The sequence below is a fragment of the Pristis pectinata genome, chromosome 1, assembly GCF_009764475.1.
Source record: "Pristis pectinata isolate sPriPec2 chromosome 1, sPriPec2.1.pri, whole genome shotgun sequence".
Lineage (NCBI taxonomy): Eukaryota > Metazoa > Chordata > Chondrichthyes > Rhinopristiformes > Pristidae > Pristis > Pristis pectinata.
In genome coordinates, this window is record NC_067405.1 from 22,859,705 (window position 1) to 22,877,645 (window position 17,941).

At 39.4% G+C, this 17,941-nt stretch overlaps 1 long non-coding RNA gene across 1 annotated transcript; it reads left to right on the plus strand.

Annotated features, from left to right (window-relative positions):
• The first annotated feature begins 834 nt into the window (after window positions 1-834).
• LOC127577815 (uncharacterized) lies at window positions 835-17,382 on the plus strand. Its single transcript, XR_007957443.1, has 3 exons — window positions 835-948; window positions 11,537-11,586; window positions 17,140-17,382. It is a non-coding gene; the product is annotated as an uncharacterized LOC127577815 (long non-coding RNA).
• Window positions 17,383-17,941: the final 559 nt, after the last annotated feature.

Sequence of the window (17,941 nt, forward strand, 5' to 3'; positions counted from 1 at the left end):
AATAGCCTGCAAAAATTAAATAACATTTCAAAGGAAATAATATGATCTGTAAAAAAGTTTTTTTAAATATTGTGTTTGCAGATCCCAAGAATTGTTTGACTAATCCTGTCATCTTATTGATTTAGAAAGTTTGTGAAAGGTATTCCTCAGAATTCCATACAATGAATCAAATGCACTCAACATGCAGAGACACTTGAACCTGCATTTTTTTTATTGCATTACATTAATCAAATGCTTCAAGAGGACACGTTTCCAAGCAAATGTCACAATGATGTTCTGTAAAAACATCTTTCGAGCGGGAGGATTTTTGACAGCAATATCAATTGTGCTGTCTCAAACGATCAGTGTGACTGAATTAGTCCAAAATTAACAGTTGGAATTTATGTGTGAGTTGCCTCATTTCCCTTGAAGAAGTGTTTGAAAAACAAATAATTAAATTGCTTTAAATGCTTAAACCATTCAAATGGCTAACTTAACATACCTAACTGGTTTAACTAAAGCATGTGCACGGTCATGAATTGTATTTTAAAATGCTAACTCTGTTCTATTGCATGCTAAGATTTTTTTATATAAGAAAAGGATATCCAGGGAACTGACAAGGGAATACTGTTGAGTTGTAAGATGCAATTTACAGGATCTTTACAAAAGTTGACAATTTCTTTCAAATTCAAAGGTCTGAACATGCATACAAAATGCTCGTCAAACTGCAAATGTGGCAATTATAGCAGGTTATTCCTTGACACTGTTACTTCAGGCAAGCGGCCAAAGTGCAGCACCAGTCAAAATATCCCACATGATCCAAGCAGCTTAACAAGCTCTTTTACTCTCTGCAGACTCGGAAGAAAAAGAGAATTCAACCCAAGAGGAACAGGAAAAAAAGGAAAAGAAAGAGAAAGGTCTGTTGGTGTTTGCTGAAGAAAATGGTGCCAATGACTCTCCCTGATCAAGGTGTGTGTGTATATTGCAATGACAGCTGTCCACGCTCACATTTAACAGAGCAGCTTTAAATAGGCAAGGAGTCTGTCTGTTATTCACTGTTTGCTAATGAATGACTTGCTTCAGTTCATGTGCTTTTGTGTTCCAGCAGCTCCTCTAACTACACCTTGCCTACAGACACATCAGTCTGTCACAATTTCCCCAACCCACCACCCCCACCATTTGCTTTTTTTTAATAACTTAATTTTAATTCCATCTCACAGCAACCCCCACTACACAATGGGCTTCTAAACTCATTAAGTAAATTCCAAAAGAACCATTAACAAATCATTTCTCTTTGGCCAGATATATCAGGTTTAATTAGGTAAGCATTTTTGACATGGTGCAAAAACAAAAGGCCTGCTCCTCTCTGAAAAGGTTCAGGTCCTTTACAGTCCCACTCTTCCCACCGTCGCTCTGCTAATGATTCAGGATTTTAAGCAAAAAATAAAAGAAGGGAAAGGTCTCATAAACTCTGTTGTACACAAAAGCCTCCACATGAAACCTATTGCCTCCTCACCAGGTGACTTTCGATCCTCATTACATGATGATTGTCAGACAACAAAGACTCTGTGTACAGCGCACAGTACAGAAGTAAACACACCAAATAGGATGTGCATGTTTAACTCTTCATTTCATAACACTGCAGTGAACTAACCAGAAAACTTTCATCTTTCCCATACCTTGTGCAATGAAGAGGGTTTCTTACTACGACCACAGGCACAATAATAATACAGACCGTACTCCTGGATATTTATCGAAGGGGGCAGGGGTGGGGTTCATTCAACCCCTCAAGCCTGTTCTGCCATTCAATGAGATCATAGTTGATCTGGGATTTAACGTACTATACCTACCTTTTCTCCCATATCTTTAATGTCTGCATTTATAAATAAATGCATCAATTTCTCTGTAGCTGTGACACGTTACTTTGTACTGTTATTGTTTTTACCTATCCTACATCAATGCACTTTGTACCAACTCAATGTAACTGCACTGTGTAATGAATTGACCTGTACTATTGGTTTGTAAGACAAGCTTTTCACGGTACCTCGATACAAGTGACAATAATAAACCAATACCAATCTCTATTGGGGGGAAAAATGAGCTGTCCAATATTAGCATAGTGAAAGTTCACATGAGAAAGTAAATGGTTGTTTTTACTGGCACCACCCAAGCGATTTGAACCTCCCAACTTGGTATGCTTCAAACATCCCAAAGTCTTTTCTGAGACCTCTCTTCTTCAGTTTCAGCAAGGTATAAGGGTGCAGCGTGATTCCATCGACTTAATCAGTGGATTTCCTTCCCAACACTTGTCTGCACATACACTTCCATTAATAAGTGTAGGCCCAACATACTTTAATTTATTTCTTGGAGGGTGGCAATGAATTTTTCAAAGTTGAACAGATGGGCATTACTCACATTTCCAGCATACCATTGTGAATAACATCATCTATTCTTCCACCATCACAATTAAGGTTGGAATGTAGAACTGTAAGAATAGCTCTTCTGAAATTTTACCCACCTTGTGTATAGGCCAATATTCGTAGACAATTCTGTCACGTGTCAGTGGCTGATCAAAGTAGGAGGATTTTGCCAAAACTGTTACGGGTGAGTCAAGAACATAGGTTGGTTTCATTCTATTTTCCTTTACTTTGCTCCTGACGTGTTTGAGCCATCATCTCCTTTTAGTCAATCCTGCATCATCCACAACCCTGAGAGTGAAGGTTAATTTGATTCACTAAATTAATTTAGCTTCAACTTTGAATACAGAAATTTTCTCAAATGGGCGGTTCACAAATACTTCTACCTCTTTTGAGAATATCCTACCATCAGTAACTTCATTTTTTTTTGACTGGATAGAAGGTAAAGAAGTGAATGTGACCCTACGAAAGGAAGAATCTATCTGTAATGCTGTGATATTATATTGCTATTATGTTGTGTTAGCACATTGTCATTTTAAGAACATTCTGTGTTCTTTCTGTTTAAGCTGGGTATACCCACTATATTGCATGTGGCCATTATGAAAACAGCCATTGTTTACATTGTGTTCACTAGTAATCAAAAATACAAGTGGAAAGCAAGTCACAGTTTACATTATATCCATTGGTATTGTTCTGGAGTTACTGACAGGCTGGATATGGTAAGGACAGGTTAAAGACTTAAGTAAATCAAATGGATCTTTGTTACAATCCAATTGTTCTGTGGATTACTATTACTGAAATTAACTTTTTATTCACTATTTATTAAATTAATTGAATTTATCTCATGATCATTGATCAAGGCTCCTTGGTTACATAACCAGAAATGTTGACACATAGCCATACACTTTCTTCTGCGGATTGACAAATACCCTTACAAAGCACGTTCCAAACTCATGTGAGCTCAGGTTCTGAATCACAGCATCATAGGAACCAGAGGTTAAACCCTTTTTGTAACATCCCTTGAAACTTCCTTATATATTGTCCTTTCTAACTACAGGATTCAAGATTGAATCCAACATTATTGTGGTTCCAACATTCCATTAACATTTTCCAGCTGGAGGGATGTGTATTTTCAGTTTGCAGTATCCACGAAAAGTAAAAATGTGTTAAAGATCCATGTTTTACTGAGTTAACTTTGCCTTAGTGAGGTCTCCTCCAATGACTCAGTGAAGTTATCCAGTGAGCAATTGAGTCACACAGGCCAGGAAGCTCCTTGGCTCAATCCCTAGCCTATATCAAAATAACTAATCTCAGCCAAGGCAACAGTAAAACAAAAAGCTCTTGCATTCCTGGACTAAGGAGTGGAAACTCAGAAAAATTAAATTCAGCTGTATTGTGAATAGAATATACTGATTGCAAACTAATAACTCCCTCATGGAAGTGCATGTCAACTGATGTTGGGTGAGAACAGCCTTGGGCTTGGCTGTAATGTTCCCATGAATAAGTAGGCTGTTGATATTCCCTGGCAATTTCAATTGTGCTCTTTCATCTTCTGGGACTCATCAACATTGGCACAAACCTACATTTATAATTTCTAGTCGGAGGTACCATTTGAAGCACTACATGCTACTATTGTTACTCTGCACATGTTGTTCATTGAGGTTAAACTACATGGTCACTGGAGGTGGCAGGTGGGATCAGCTAGAGACTGGTTGGACAAGCAGGTGTGTAATAAACCCATTTCACAATGGCTGGAATATTATGCCATATCTTTTATTATTCTGTTGCCAACACTGGCTTAGAGCATGGAGAATATTCTATCCAACATGAACCGAGAGATCAGCTTCATGAACAGGACTTGGCACCCACCATGCTGGAGCATCTGCTGATATCTTTGACAACTGTCACAGGGCTCAGTGATGACACGGGCAATAAAGCCAACACCTGACTGTGCCTTCAGGTAACAGAGTGCTGTGATACTTTCTTAGGAGATTGGATTTGGCTCCACAATGTCCAATTTGCCGTCCTCTTTCAGGAAATCAGAATGCCTACCTGGTACTACACAGCCAACTAGGACAAGGGGTAAGGCAATCTAATTTCATAAAAGGTAGAAGAAAACATTATGCAGGAGATCCCAATATAAACACCTTAAAAATTTGAACATTTCTGGTGTAAGATCTGGAAGATAGAGGAGACTGATCCAAATTGTCACACCTACAGTGAAAGACAGGCAAGTATGTACCACTATCCCTTTGGTTCCCGATAGGTTGGTTTAATGTCTATGTGACAGATGAGACCTTTTGCCACTGCACTGTCTGTATAAGAATGATCACAAAACTCATCACATGCAGACCATTCTCGAGTTATTGCTTACATAGGGTCATAGAGACAGATAGCATGGAAAGATGCCTTTCAGCCCACAAGGTCTGCACTAACCATCAACCACCCATTTATACTAATCCAACATTAATCCCATTTTTTATTCTCCTCACATTGCATAATGAGAAACTGAGAATATTGAATAAAATGCAAAAGATTCTGAATGTTTTAAAATTTCCATTTAGCTATGAGTTACTTAATCAGGTCTACTGTACCAGGGAGTAGGAAACTCAGACCTTATGTTGTGGATGTGAAAGTAATCCTGGCTGACAACAGGAAAACTTGAGTGCATGAACATGTGCGTGTTTGTGGAAGGCTTATACATATGAATAGGATCCTGATACAGGAGATGTGGCATAGCACTAACCAGTTAAAAATAATACCAGGCTGGGTTATGCTGTTTCCCTGAATGAAACTTGCCTAATTACTTGAAGTCTTTGAAAGCTACTGATGTCACAAAATAATAAAAATGAGAAGACAATGGCAAAAGGAGTAACATTTGACAAACAGGTAAAATACGTGCACAAGAAATGAAAATCTGCTGGAACACCCTATATTAGAAGCATGTTGGAATTCATTTTTCTATTTTTATTAAAAAAAAATAGAAAATCTAATGAGATAACCTTAAAGTGGAGTCATTTCTGAAAGATTCATACAGTTTTCAATAACCTTTAAACTGATTTCTGTTCTTTGCAAGAATGAACACTTAAAAATTAAACTCTCATGTTGGAAAATAATATCATCTCTTGTTTCACAGTTCATTATCCAATTAATCAGTTAAGTTCACTAATTTTTAAAATAGAGAATGATACATATTAATTTCCCTGGGACTGATGGGGAATGGTTTATTGCTGCAGTGCTCAATACCACTCGTGTAGTAGATTGCTTTGACTGATTGACGTCAACAAAGCTTGTAATTTTTCAGATGTGTTATTTGTGTCAAACCTCCTGATTTTTGTTTAATTTCTTTTTCAATGATATTTACTGTATATGATCAAAAACAAGATAAATGCATCAATGTTCTAATGATTCTGTGTGTTCAAGAGTCATGTGGATGCCTATTTTCTGTTAGATTTTAGCTTCACAAATATAATTGAGTTAGTCAACCATGCAGGAAAGATCTTATCTGTAATATGTGCATGTGACTTGCTTAGAAGAAACTAACATTGGTGTGGACAGATATTTCCTCAAACCTACAGTCTCTTTGTCATAACATGTCAATGTTCTAACGCGGAAGTCGGAGATGAGCGAGGAGGTTAGGCATTGGCATTTCTGACCTCTTGGTCTGCACCTCAGTATTACATCAGGGATAACTGGCATATGTAGCATAACCCCATTCATTTGAATGGGATTGCTGACCAAGATGTGTTTATTTTTCTTTGACATTTATGTTTTTAATTAGTTTTTAAGTAGTTTAAGCTATTTTTAGGTAAATTAGGCATCTATTCTCGTTATTTTTCAATTACTAAGCAAAGATTAAAGTCTATTTGAACTGTTTTTATATGACTGATTATCAGAGTCAATTAAAAATATCTCAAATGCCTTTGACAGCTGCTGGAGTCTTCAGCTCATTTGGAACAATATGGGTGGCACAATCATGCACTGGGCAGCATAGTGGCACAGCTGTAGAACTGCTGCCTCACAGCTTCAGTGACCCACATTTAATATTCTGACCTCCAGTGATGCTGGTGTGGAATTTGTACATTCTTCCTGCATCTGCAAAGGTTTTCTCTGGGTGCTCCAGCTTTCCCCTGTATTCCAAAGACATGAGGATTTGTTGGTACAATTTACCGCTATAAATTCCCTTGGAGAGAATTGGGAGGAGGAGGGAATGATGGAGAATTGAGAGTGTGAGGAGAATAAAATGGGATTTTTGTAGAATCATAGTGTCATGGTTATACAGCATGGAAACAGTCCAGTCATCCCAACTCGTCTATGCCAACCAAGTTGCCTACCTGAGCTAGTCTCATTTCCATGCATTTGACCCATATCCCTCTAAACCTTTCCTATCCATGTACCTGTCTACATGTCTTTTGAACATTGTAATTGCGCCCACCTCTACCACTTCATCTGACAGCTTGTTTCACATATCCACCACCTACTGTGTGAAAAACTTGCCCCTTGGGTCCTCTAAATTTTTCCCCTCTCACTTAAACCTATGCCCTCTAATTTTATACTCCCTTACCCTGAGAAAATATCTATTCCCACACATGATTTTAGAAACCTCTACAAGGTCACCCCTCAGCCTTCTTCACTCCAAGGAAAATAGTCTCAGCCTATCCATTCTTTCCTTATAACTCAAGCCCCGCAGTCCTGGCAACATCCTGGTGAATCTTTTCTGCACCCTCTCTACCTTAAACACATCCTTCCTGTAGTATGGCAACTTGAACTGCACACAATATCCCACGTGTGGCAGAATTAGTGTCAAAGTCAAGTTTATTGTCATTTGCACAAGTACATGAATGCACAGGTGCAATGAAAAACTGAGCAGCATCACAGGCACACAGCATCATATAAGCAGCATTCACAAGACAAACATAAATGACAAACAAACAAAAGACAAAATAAATTATGCACAATTTTTACAAGATAGAATACAATTAGAACAAAACAATGATCAAAGTGATCATAGTGTTGCTAAACTGTAGTGATTAGGGTTTTGCCGGTTGGTTCAAGAACCTAATGGTTGAAGGGAAGTAGCTGTTCTTGAAACTGGTGGTGTGGGACTTAAGGCTTCTGTACCCCCTGCCTGATAGTAGCTGCGAAAAGATGGCATGACCCGGAAGGTAGTGATTTTTGATGATAGATATTGCCTTCTTGAGGCAGTGCCTCCTGTAGATACTACTGATGGTGGGGAGGGATGTGCCCGTGATGTATTAGGCAGAGTCCACTACCCCCGCAGCTTCTCGCATTCCTGTGCATTCAAACTGCTGTTATGGTTGGCATGGACTTAGCAGGCTGATGGGTTAATGTCCATACATGCTGTATGACTCCATGACTATAGTAGAATATGGTAGGTGCCATTGCAGGAAAAGTGCAAGGGACAAGCATGGGCAGAGGACCAAATCAAGCACAATCCTATCCATAATACACATGGCTCTGCTGACTTCATAGTTAACTGGGTCAGTTATGAACAGATTGCTCTGGAGAAGCAGAACAGAGTTGCATCTCCAATATGGAAAAGGTCTAACATGAGAATAAAAAAAATTATACAAGATTACAGCAGGAACTTGAGACAGCCCATCAAATATTCTGCTCCTCATGACCAATTTTCTATCTGATCCCCATATCCCTTTATTCCCCTACTGCTCAAATATCTATCATCCCAGCCCTTAATGAATCAGAGACTGAACAGTGAAGCCCTCTATGGTAAAGAGTTCTAAATATTAAATAAATTTCTCTTCATCTCAGTCCTAAATGGCCGATTCTGATGCCGAGACAAAGCCCTCTAGATCTGGTTTCTCAAGGTTCGATCCTCTAGAGTATTGTCAGCATCAAAGATCAACTCCTTCTAAACTCCAATCTTTGAATCTCCAATATTGTCCAATCTTACTCAACCTCTTGGGCAACCCCTCCCTTTCAAATATAGCTCTCATCAAGTCCCACACCATCAACATTGTAGAGGTGTTAATACTCAAGGGAATTACACCTGGGCCAGCTGAATAAATACCACATCTACTGGTTATTTTCCTACAAATTGCTCATCTCCTGACTCTTTCCATCACATAAAAGACACTTTGGTATTGGTATATTGTCACTTGTACCAAGGTACAGTGAAAAGCTTGTCTTACAAACCGATCGTACAGGTCAATTCATTACACAGTGCAGTTACATTGAGTTAGTACAGAGTGCATTGATGTAGTACAGGTGAAAACAATAATGGTACAAAGTGTCACAGCTACAGAGAAAGTGCAGTGAAATAAGGTGCAAAGTCATGAGAAGGGGTGGAATAATCTCCCTTGTTTCTTTGGGTGCAACAGAAAATAATGCTCAAAAAGCACTTCATCATCCAGTCCACTTTATCACCACCTTTTCCACTAGTGTAAAAATCCATAATTAGTGTGCTGTAAATATCAACTATACTTACAATGGGATACACTCCAGCAATTGAAACTGGCTGTTTTGGAAGCACTTCCCAAACCTACAAGGTCCCTGAAATCGATGGACAGTGCTATCAGATGTAGAAGTTCATCATAACCTCCAAGTCACAAAACAGTTTCACCTGAATGCATTTTGCCCAGTGTTTGGGGCCAAAATCCTGAAACTCCCTATCTAATTGTGCTGTGGAAGTACCTTCAGCATACAGATTACAATTTTAAAAATAAAGCCTCATTGCCGTTTTCCAAAGAGCAACCAATTTTCTGCTGCACCCAAAAAAACAAGGGAAATTATTCCACCCCTTCTCAAAGTGTCTTTTAGGTGATGGAAAGAGTCAGGAGGGGAGAAATTTGTAGGAAAATAACCAAAGTGAAAAAGGAAAGTCAGTCTTGCCAGCAACGACCACAGCCCAAATTAAAGACAAAAGCAATGAAAAATTGTGATTGGTCTACCAATATCTCATTAATTTGTCATTTCCAACCTGGTTGTTAAAGGAAAGTCCAGAGTGAAAGCCACACATCACCCTTGCCAAAGAACAGTAAAAATTAGAAAGACAATCATCTTTAGATTACACAGGTCCTAGTATTTGACTGATGGACTTTGACCTGTGTATATGAACCACAATAAACTGCCAACCTAATTCAACTCCATGGGCAGCACAGTGGCACAGCTAGAAGAGCTGCTGCCTGACAGCTCCAGTAGCCTGGGATTAACCCTGACCTGCAGTGCTGTCTGTGTGGAATTTATACATCCTCCCTGTGACCATGTAGGTTTCCTCTGGGTGCTCTAGTTTCCTTCCACATCCCAAGGTAGGTTAATTGGCCACTGCAAATTGCCCTTAGTGTATAAGTGAGTGGTAGAATACGGGGGGAGTTTGAGAATGTGAGGAGAATAGGCCACAGGGAAAACTTAGTGGCAAATGGGATTGTTCTGTGAGCCTTAATAGGCTGAAATGGCCACGAGGAGATATGCAAAATAACATCCTTGTCTTTGCTTCTGCCACAGATTATCTACCGGTGAAATATATTCATCCTTACCTCTATACAGGACTACTGTAATGCACCCACCTTTTTCACCCTACCCTCTCCAAGTTTGAGATCTAAAACTATGCTGACCATGTCTGAACTCACCAAGTCCATTCAGCCATCACTGATCCCAGTTGGTTCTTGCTTAAATAATGATCAACTCTAAAGTTCTCGTCCTTTGTTTCCAATCTAAGGTCTCTCCACTCCCTGTTTCCTGAAACCCTACAACACTTCTGGTCTTTCAATCTTCCTCCAATTTAGTTACTCCATCATTAGCTACCTTGCCTTCAGGTTCCAAGGACCTAAGTTCTGAAATTCTCTCTGAAGAAACATCTTTATCTTGCTATTTTTTCCCTTTTTTTTTTGAAGACTCTTAAAACGTGTACCTTTATTATAAGTTATTGCTCATCTGCCCTGATATCTGTTATCATCAAATTTTGTTTTCTAACATTCCATGAAGCAACTTGGAATGGTTTTCTATGCTGTATGTTTGCAGCTGGATCACACTGGGACTTGCAAAGGCTTGGGACCGGGATGGTCATTTCTATGGATCCAGCTGGTGCATTTCACAGCAATTTCACTGTTCAGTCTGAAACACTTTGAGAAAAAGGACTTCATCATCTTCTCAAAGGCATCAAGACATTTGGAAAATAGGAAATAGATTTAAATAAAATCTATCAAAGTCAAGATTGTGTATCTCTACTATATGACTGCAGCAGAGCCAACTCAATGCTTATATGAATCAAAAATTCTGCATAATTAACCATGTGAAATTCTGGTTCACATTGACACCGGGAGTAGTTTGGAATACTGCAGTCATAAAATAGAAGCTTTGTACTAATAGTTCTCATTGTAAAACATTTCTCTACTAAATGTACAAATTAGGAGCAGGAGAAGGCATTTTGGCCCGTTGTGCTTCTCCGCCATTAAATGAGATCACAGTGAACTGATTGTAATTTCACCTTGACATTCTCAACTACCTGCAATAACCTTTCACTCCCATGCATATGGAGGATCTCTGGCATTAAAAATATTCAAAGATTTCAATATCCACCATCCTTTGAAGAAGAGTTCCAAAGGCTTACAATTATTTGAGAGAAAACAAATTCTCATTTTTGTCTTCAGTATTCATCCACTTATTTTTAAACAGTAATCCCTAGTTCTAGATTCTACCTCAGGGGAAATATCCTTTCTATGCCCATTCTAGTAAGATCTCTCAGAATCTTGTGTACTTCAAATGTAAATATTACCAGTTTAATTGTGCTTCAAGTCCATTCTATGCAGTCTCTGTAAATACACTCCAAGCTTATATAAAAAAGCTTTCTTTTATTATACAGTGAAAAGTTATCACATTAGTACTGTATGCCATTCAGGATCAAGTGTATTTTGATGCATTGTTACACCTTCCGCTGTGCATAAACCAGGTGAAGTGGCTCATGAGACCTACCCTTTTTAATAATATCCAATTAAACTTTTGATCTTCCAAGTATTTTTAGATACTAAATCTGTTCAAGCACTGAAGCCTTATGCCACAGATATCAATGTTTTAATACCCAGCTGTCCCGTGGAAAGCAACCATAGTACAGACACTGATTCTGTTTGCAAAATGTAGGGTAATTATTGCATTTTTTTTTAAAGGGACACGACTTCAACATAAATGCCTAGAAACTGGATTTCACCCTTTTTTGGTGAGTACATACTGTGTATCGCACCAATGCCTAATGATTCCCTGCAAAATGGCATGAAATTGGCCAAAAGCACTTTAGGAACAGAGCTAACATGGTTTACCTGTAGAATTATGTGCTAAGCAGAACCTATGAGACTAGACTTATCTCAACACAGATTTTGGTAGCAGAGTGCACCCAACATGAGAAGAGCATGGCTGCCTTTCACTCATGCCTGCCATACATCAGAAATACGTACTATGGATGCCATGGCAGAGACAGTGGTTGCTTCTCTTCTGTGAGAAAGCCTTAAATTTAGCACAGCAAGCTGGAATTTTCATCAGGTCCTATGTATTGGATTCTAGGAGACTAACTAGAACCACCAAAGAGCTTGGCAGGAAGCAATTCCAGCCATCTGACAAAGTGTGGAAGAACCCACTCATTCATGCAAATCTTGAACTTATATCCTCACAAGATATGCGAGTTGCCACCACTAAAAATAATAGTAGCAAGCCACTTCAGAAAATGGATCAGAGATTCATTAACTAATGTGTTCCGATTATTGCAGGTGGTTATGTTAAGGGGGATGTGCAGGATGTTTTTGTTATCTGGTCTCTCTCCATAAGACCATAAGATATAGGGACAGAATTAGGCCATTTGGCCCGTCAAGTCTGCTCCACCATTCAGTCATGGCTGATTTTCTGTGGTAAATTTGTAGTTCACCACTGTCAGATGATCATTGGTGAACTACATCGGTGTTAAGGAGTTAACATGGTGTTAACATGGTCTGGTCTGAATATTATGATTTAGCAGGGGCATTATGAAAGGTGTCTCCCCACGAGTGAGTTCTTCATTGCACTTGCAGTTATTGCCTCCTTTATCCACTCTACTGGGAGATAAGGCTGTTGGTGTTCTGCTGGAACTTCCCCAGTAGCCTTCCTCAGTTGTCCGTGCAGTATGGAGTAAACATCTTTGTATCTCCTCGGTCTATATGGCGAGGCAGCCTGGACTGATGCAGGCACCAAAATCTAATTTTCAGAAAATCAATGGTATTTTGTGTGGCTCTCATTGTAGTGGTGCCCAGCAAGAGTGGAAGACTGAGGAATAGTGTGAGGAGTCTTGGAAGCAAAGGTTCGCCGAGGTCCATTCATAAAAGCAATGTTGGCTGATGAAACTGCTTGGCAGTGTCCTTCCTGGAAATATAGTGTTGATTACAAGGAAAATCTTCTGATGGTCCAAAACAGTCCAAACAGTGAGGGAGTAGAAACCATTCCCATTGATGAACAGGCCAGTGTAATTAATGGGAGCCTTGATGAGCTCATAACTCCATTTAATAGCTGCCTTCACTCATGGGCAGCCAGCAATACTGGCAAATCCCAGTGCCCAAGATGCCATCTGCTTCTCACTGAAATCAAAGTGTGATAACTCACCTCTGCATGAATACAGTGTCTGGGTCATCTCTGAGGCAGAAATGAGCAGAAAATGTTAGTTGGAGAGATCCTCATTTGCCCCTTGGCAAGGAAATGAAGAGTCAATAAGGCTTCGAGTTCGATGCAGTGAGCAGTCTAGACCTGAGAGAGTAGCAAAACCATTAATACTAAGGAGCATTTCACACATCTCTATGACAACAGCTTTGGAAAACCTGACCTGTGAATAACTTGTCCAGAGGTCCATGTATGATGTGGTGTGTCTGAAGTCTCTGTATTCTCTTCATAGATGGACGTGATTTTGCCTCTTGCCCTAAGGCCCCTTCCATACCATGCCTCCAGTAACGGAATGCTGCCAGCCAGATCACTACTGAAGTGCCCACTGAGTGCCCTAGCGTTTTAATGCTGGGGAGAAAACACACCCTGTTAACTTGAGCTGACTCTGAAGATTCTTGAACAGCACGCAGTTAGTTCTGAAGCTGCTCAGTCAAGTCAGAGTCATACAGTACACAAACAGGCCCTTCAGCTCAACATATCCATGCTGACCAAGATGCCCATCCAAGCTGGTCCCATTTACCCTTGTTTGACTCATATCCCTCTAAACCTTTCTTATCCACGTATCCGTCCAAATGTCTTTTAAATGTCATTACGTTAGCTTCCTCAACCACTTCCTCTGGCAGCTTGTTCCATATACATACCACCCTCTGTGTATAAAAGTTGCCCCTCAGATTCCTATTAAATCTTTCCCCTCTCATTTTAAATCTATGCCCTCTAGTTCTTGATTCCCCAACCCTGGGAAAAAAGACTATGTGCAATCACCCTATGTGACCCCCATGGTTTTATACACCTCTTTCAGATCACCCCTCAGTCTCCTACACTCCAAGGAATAAAGTCTTAGCTTGCCCAACTTCTCCTTATAGCCCTGGCAACATCCTTGTGAATCTTTTCTGTGCCCTTTCCAGCTTAGTGGCATCTTTCCTATAGCAGAGTGACCAGAACTGAACACAATATTCCAGGTGCGGCCTCTCCAGTGCCTTGTACAACTGCAACATAACATCTCAACTTTATACTCAATGCCCTATGTCTTCCAATATCAGCAAACTCTCCCTGTAGGTACTCACAAATACAATAAAATTGCTTAATGTATTTATTGTTGCACTATATTTGCTTCAGAAAAGTCATAGATTGCACTGGAAAACTCTAATTTATGCTGGTGAGGGAGGGAATGTGCAGTGTCGGAATAGTGCCATCAGGTGCATGACCAACATCAGGAAAACATCAGATGTGTTAACATGGACTGCATGGGGAAGTGCCCAGGCCAGTTGCCCATGAGAATGATTTCAACTGCAAATGCTTGGTGTGATCTACCCAGGTGAAATAGTTTTTATGCACAGTTTGTTTTCAAAATCCTTTAACCTCCACTTTTATATTAAAGCATCCCTTTAGCATCTGCTGTGCATAACATTGTGCACAAAATTCGAAACGCTCAAAATGAGTTCATCTCTAACCTCCATCAGTTCCTACAAAGTGCAATATTACAAGAGTAAGAGCCACATTCAAATTGATGCTTCCCTGCATTAATCTCTGCAGCAGATGAATTATTTTTGAATAGTTTGTTGAAGCTTGTTCAGGAAAGGGGAAGGAATTTGTAATATCGTACAGCTCAATAACGATGATATTTAATAGTTGATTTGTAAACTAGGTGGCTATTAATTGTTTCTTCTCCTCTATCTCAAATGTTAATATGAGCAGTGGCTTTCAGAAGATATTTGCAAATTGATTTTTATCTATTATTAACAGTTTTAAAGACAATTTTGTGCATTTTAACTTTTAGAAGTCCCTTGATAAATTAACATCAGGTGGATGTTAAATAGTTGGAAACAATTAATAAACTCTGTGCAGTGAAACAAAGGGTTTACTTGTCCTCTGGTGCCATTCAGTTCTTTATAGTACATTCAGAAGATGATTCATTGGTGACAACACTTCCACTGACATTGCACATTTAGAAGGTGAAACAAATGCCATGTGCAACAAAATGAATGTTACAAACACTGCAGTATCATTCTGTTAATGTAACCTGTGCATATGCTTCTTAATCAGCTCTATCAGTGTTAAAGCATCAGGACATCGTATCACTAACTACCGACACTCAAGTGTAGCAACAGTCGATGAAGCATAGTTATTATTACTTCTAGCTTAAAAAAACAAAATAAACTGTTTACTTATTATTACAATACTCTGATATCAGAACTGAGAGCATATAGCCATCAGTAAAAACTGAACCAGTGGAAGCTCATTCCTCAATTCCTCCACGCCTTACTACAGGAAGGATATGGAAGCCATAGAAAGGGTGCAGAGGAGACTTACAAGGATGCTGCCAGGATTGGGGAACATACCTTATGAAAACAGGTTGAGGGAACTCGGCCTTTTCTCCTTGGAGCGACGGAGGATGAGGGGGGACCTGTTAGAGGTGTATAAGATGATGAGAGGCATTGATCGTGTGGCTAGTCAGAGGATTTTCCCCAGGGCTGAAATGTTTGCCACAAGAGCACATAGGTTTAAGGTGCTGGGAAGCAGGTATAAAGGAGATGTCAGGGGTAAGTTTTTTACTCAGGGTGGTGAGTGTGTGGAATAGCCTGCTGGCAACGGTGGTGGAGGCAGATACCATCAGGTCTTTTAAGAGACTTTTGGATAGGTACATGGAGCTGAGAAAAATGGAGGGCTATGGATAAGCCTAGTAATTTGTAAGGTAGGGACATGTTTGGCACAGCTTTGTGGGCTGAAGGTCCTGAATTGTGCTGTAGGTTTTCTATGTTTCTAAAGGAGATGACCGAGAGGTGACCTGATGAGGGTCATTAAAATTACGAATGGATTTGATAGGGTAGATTTAGAGAAAATGCTTTCATTTGAGAGTAAATCCTAAACTAGGAACATAAATATGAGATAATCGCTAATAATTAACAGCTGTGGGAGGTCAGTGGTCTTATAGTAGCTTTAATAGTTGTATGTTATAACAATTACATTGATTCTGCAGTCACTTTATCATTGATACTTTGAGAACTTAGTAGGTATGCTGCCACTGCACTATGTAGTATTAGCTTTGAAAAAATTGAGAAAGGTGAAGAAATTAAGTAAAAGCATTAATACTTGAGGAAATATTGAGGAAACTGGGACTGAAAAATGAAAAACACAAGATGCTGGAAACAGCAGTTCAAGCAATAGAGACAGAAGGTCGTTGACGAAAATCATCAACCCTGCCTTCCTTGTTCTGCAGTTACTGTCTGATCCACGAAGTGTTTCTAACACTTTGTTTTTATTTCAAATTTCTGGCCCCTGCAAAAATTTTGCTTTTGTGTGACTAAAAATCTGGTTGAATAGTTTGCAAATGCATCGTATGTTTTTGCCGCAATGCAACAATCCAATCAAAAGACTGTAAAATTCTACTTTTCTGGAATTTGTTTTTCCACTGTTAAATAACAAATCCAAATCTTTGCACCTGGGGCAAATTCCTCTTAAACCACCTTAACCTGTAAAACACAGCATGGTTCATTTTCCTTTTTCAAATCAAAGCTAATTGTTTTATTAGGTAACTGACAGATATATATTACATTCGGGAATTCTGACAGGAACAACTGTATGTATAAGATCACCTTGAATCAGTCAGGTGCAGTGCAACTGAAATAAATGGCTGGAAACAGATGGGTTGGCAGTGAATTATGAGAATAGTGTTCATTCATGCTGATCTTTTTATATTACAAATCATTGGCATGAACTTAGAGACTCATGGATCTCCAAGACACAAAAATATCATAAACTCCAGATATTCTTGATACTTTGTGAACATTAAAAAGAATTCTGGTGCTTCTTTCCCTCATAATCTCTGTTCACTAGAATGTACTTTGGGTTACAAACTGGGAGGCAAGGGGTGACGATGGTGGGGGAAGGGGCCTTAGTGTTCAAAACATGATTGTATTTTACAGAAGGGTCTCATGGGACTGGGAGTGGTGATCGACCACGGGGTGCATGAGTGATTGCAAGAAGCCTGCCTGTATCCCCATTAATAATCACAAGTCGACACATTTATGCAAGAATCACCTGATGGTGGTCAAAAACAGGAACCGTGTGTGATTTTTCTTTTTCATCTAACCAGGGATATGGAGAACTGTGGACACAGCTCAGTACATCATGGAAACCAGCAACCCCTCCATGGATTCTGTCTACATTTCTCACTGCCTCAGTAAAGCAGCCAGCATAATCAAAGACCCCACCCACCCCAGATATTCTCTCTTCAGCCCCCACCGCTCATTGGGCAGAAGATTCAAGACCCTGAAAGCATGTTCCACCAGGCTCAAAGACAGCTTCTATCCTGTTGTTATAAGACTATTGAACAGTCCCCTAGTACAATAAGATGGACTCTTGACCTCACAATCTATCTTGCACTTATTATCTGCCTGCACTGCACTTTCTCTGTAACTGTAACTGCATTCTGTTATTGTTTTCCCTTGTACAACCTTGATGAACTGATGTGATGAAATGATCTGTGTGGATAGCATGCAAAACAAAATTTTTTCCACTGTACATTGGTACATGTGACAATAATAAACCAATTTACCAAGTCCAGTCAATCACAACTGTCGTGATAGTGAATATTTTTAAAGTATTAATATAATCTGCAGAGACTCAATGGGTCTAAAGTCATCCTCCTATACTTTCCTCTACTGATGTAATATAACAATTTACTTGTAACTTGTTGTACAACCCATCATGTTTTGCCTTTCTATTGTCTTCACTGGAAAGCATACACAATCTGCAACCATCCACTTTCCACCTGAGCCCAAAGTGAAAATTCCCTTCTGAATACTGAATCGTATATCTACTCAACCTCTTTTTGAGGGGAAATGATTGCACAGCCTTAGAGACTCTGTGTGGTTAAGTTTCCAGTTGGTTGTCTT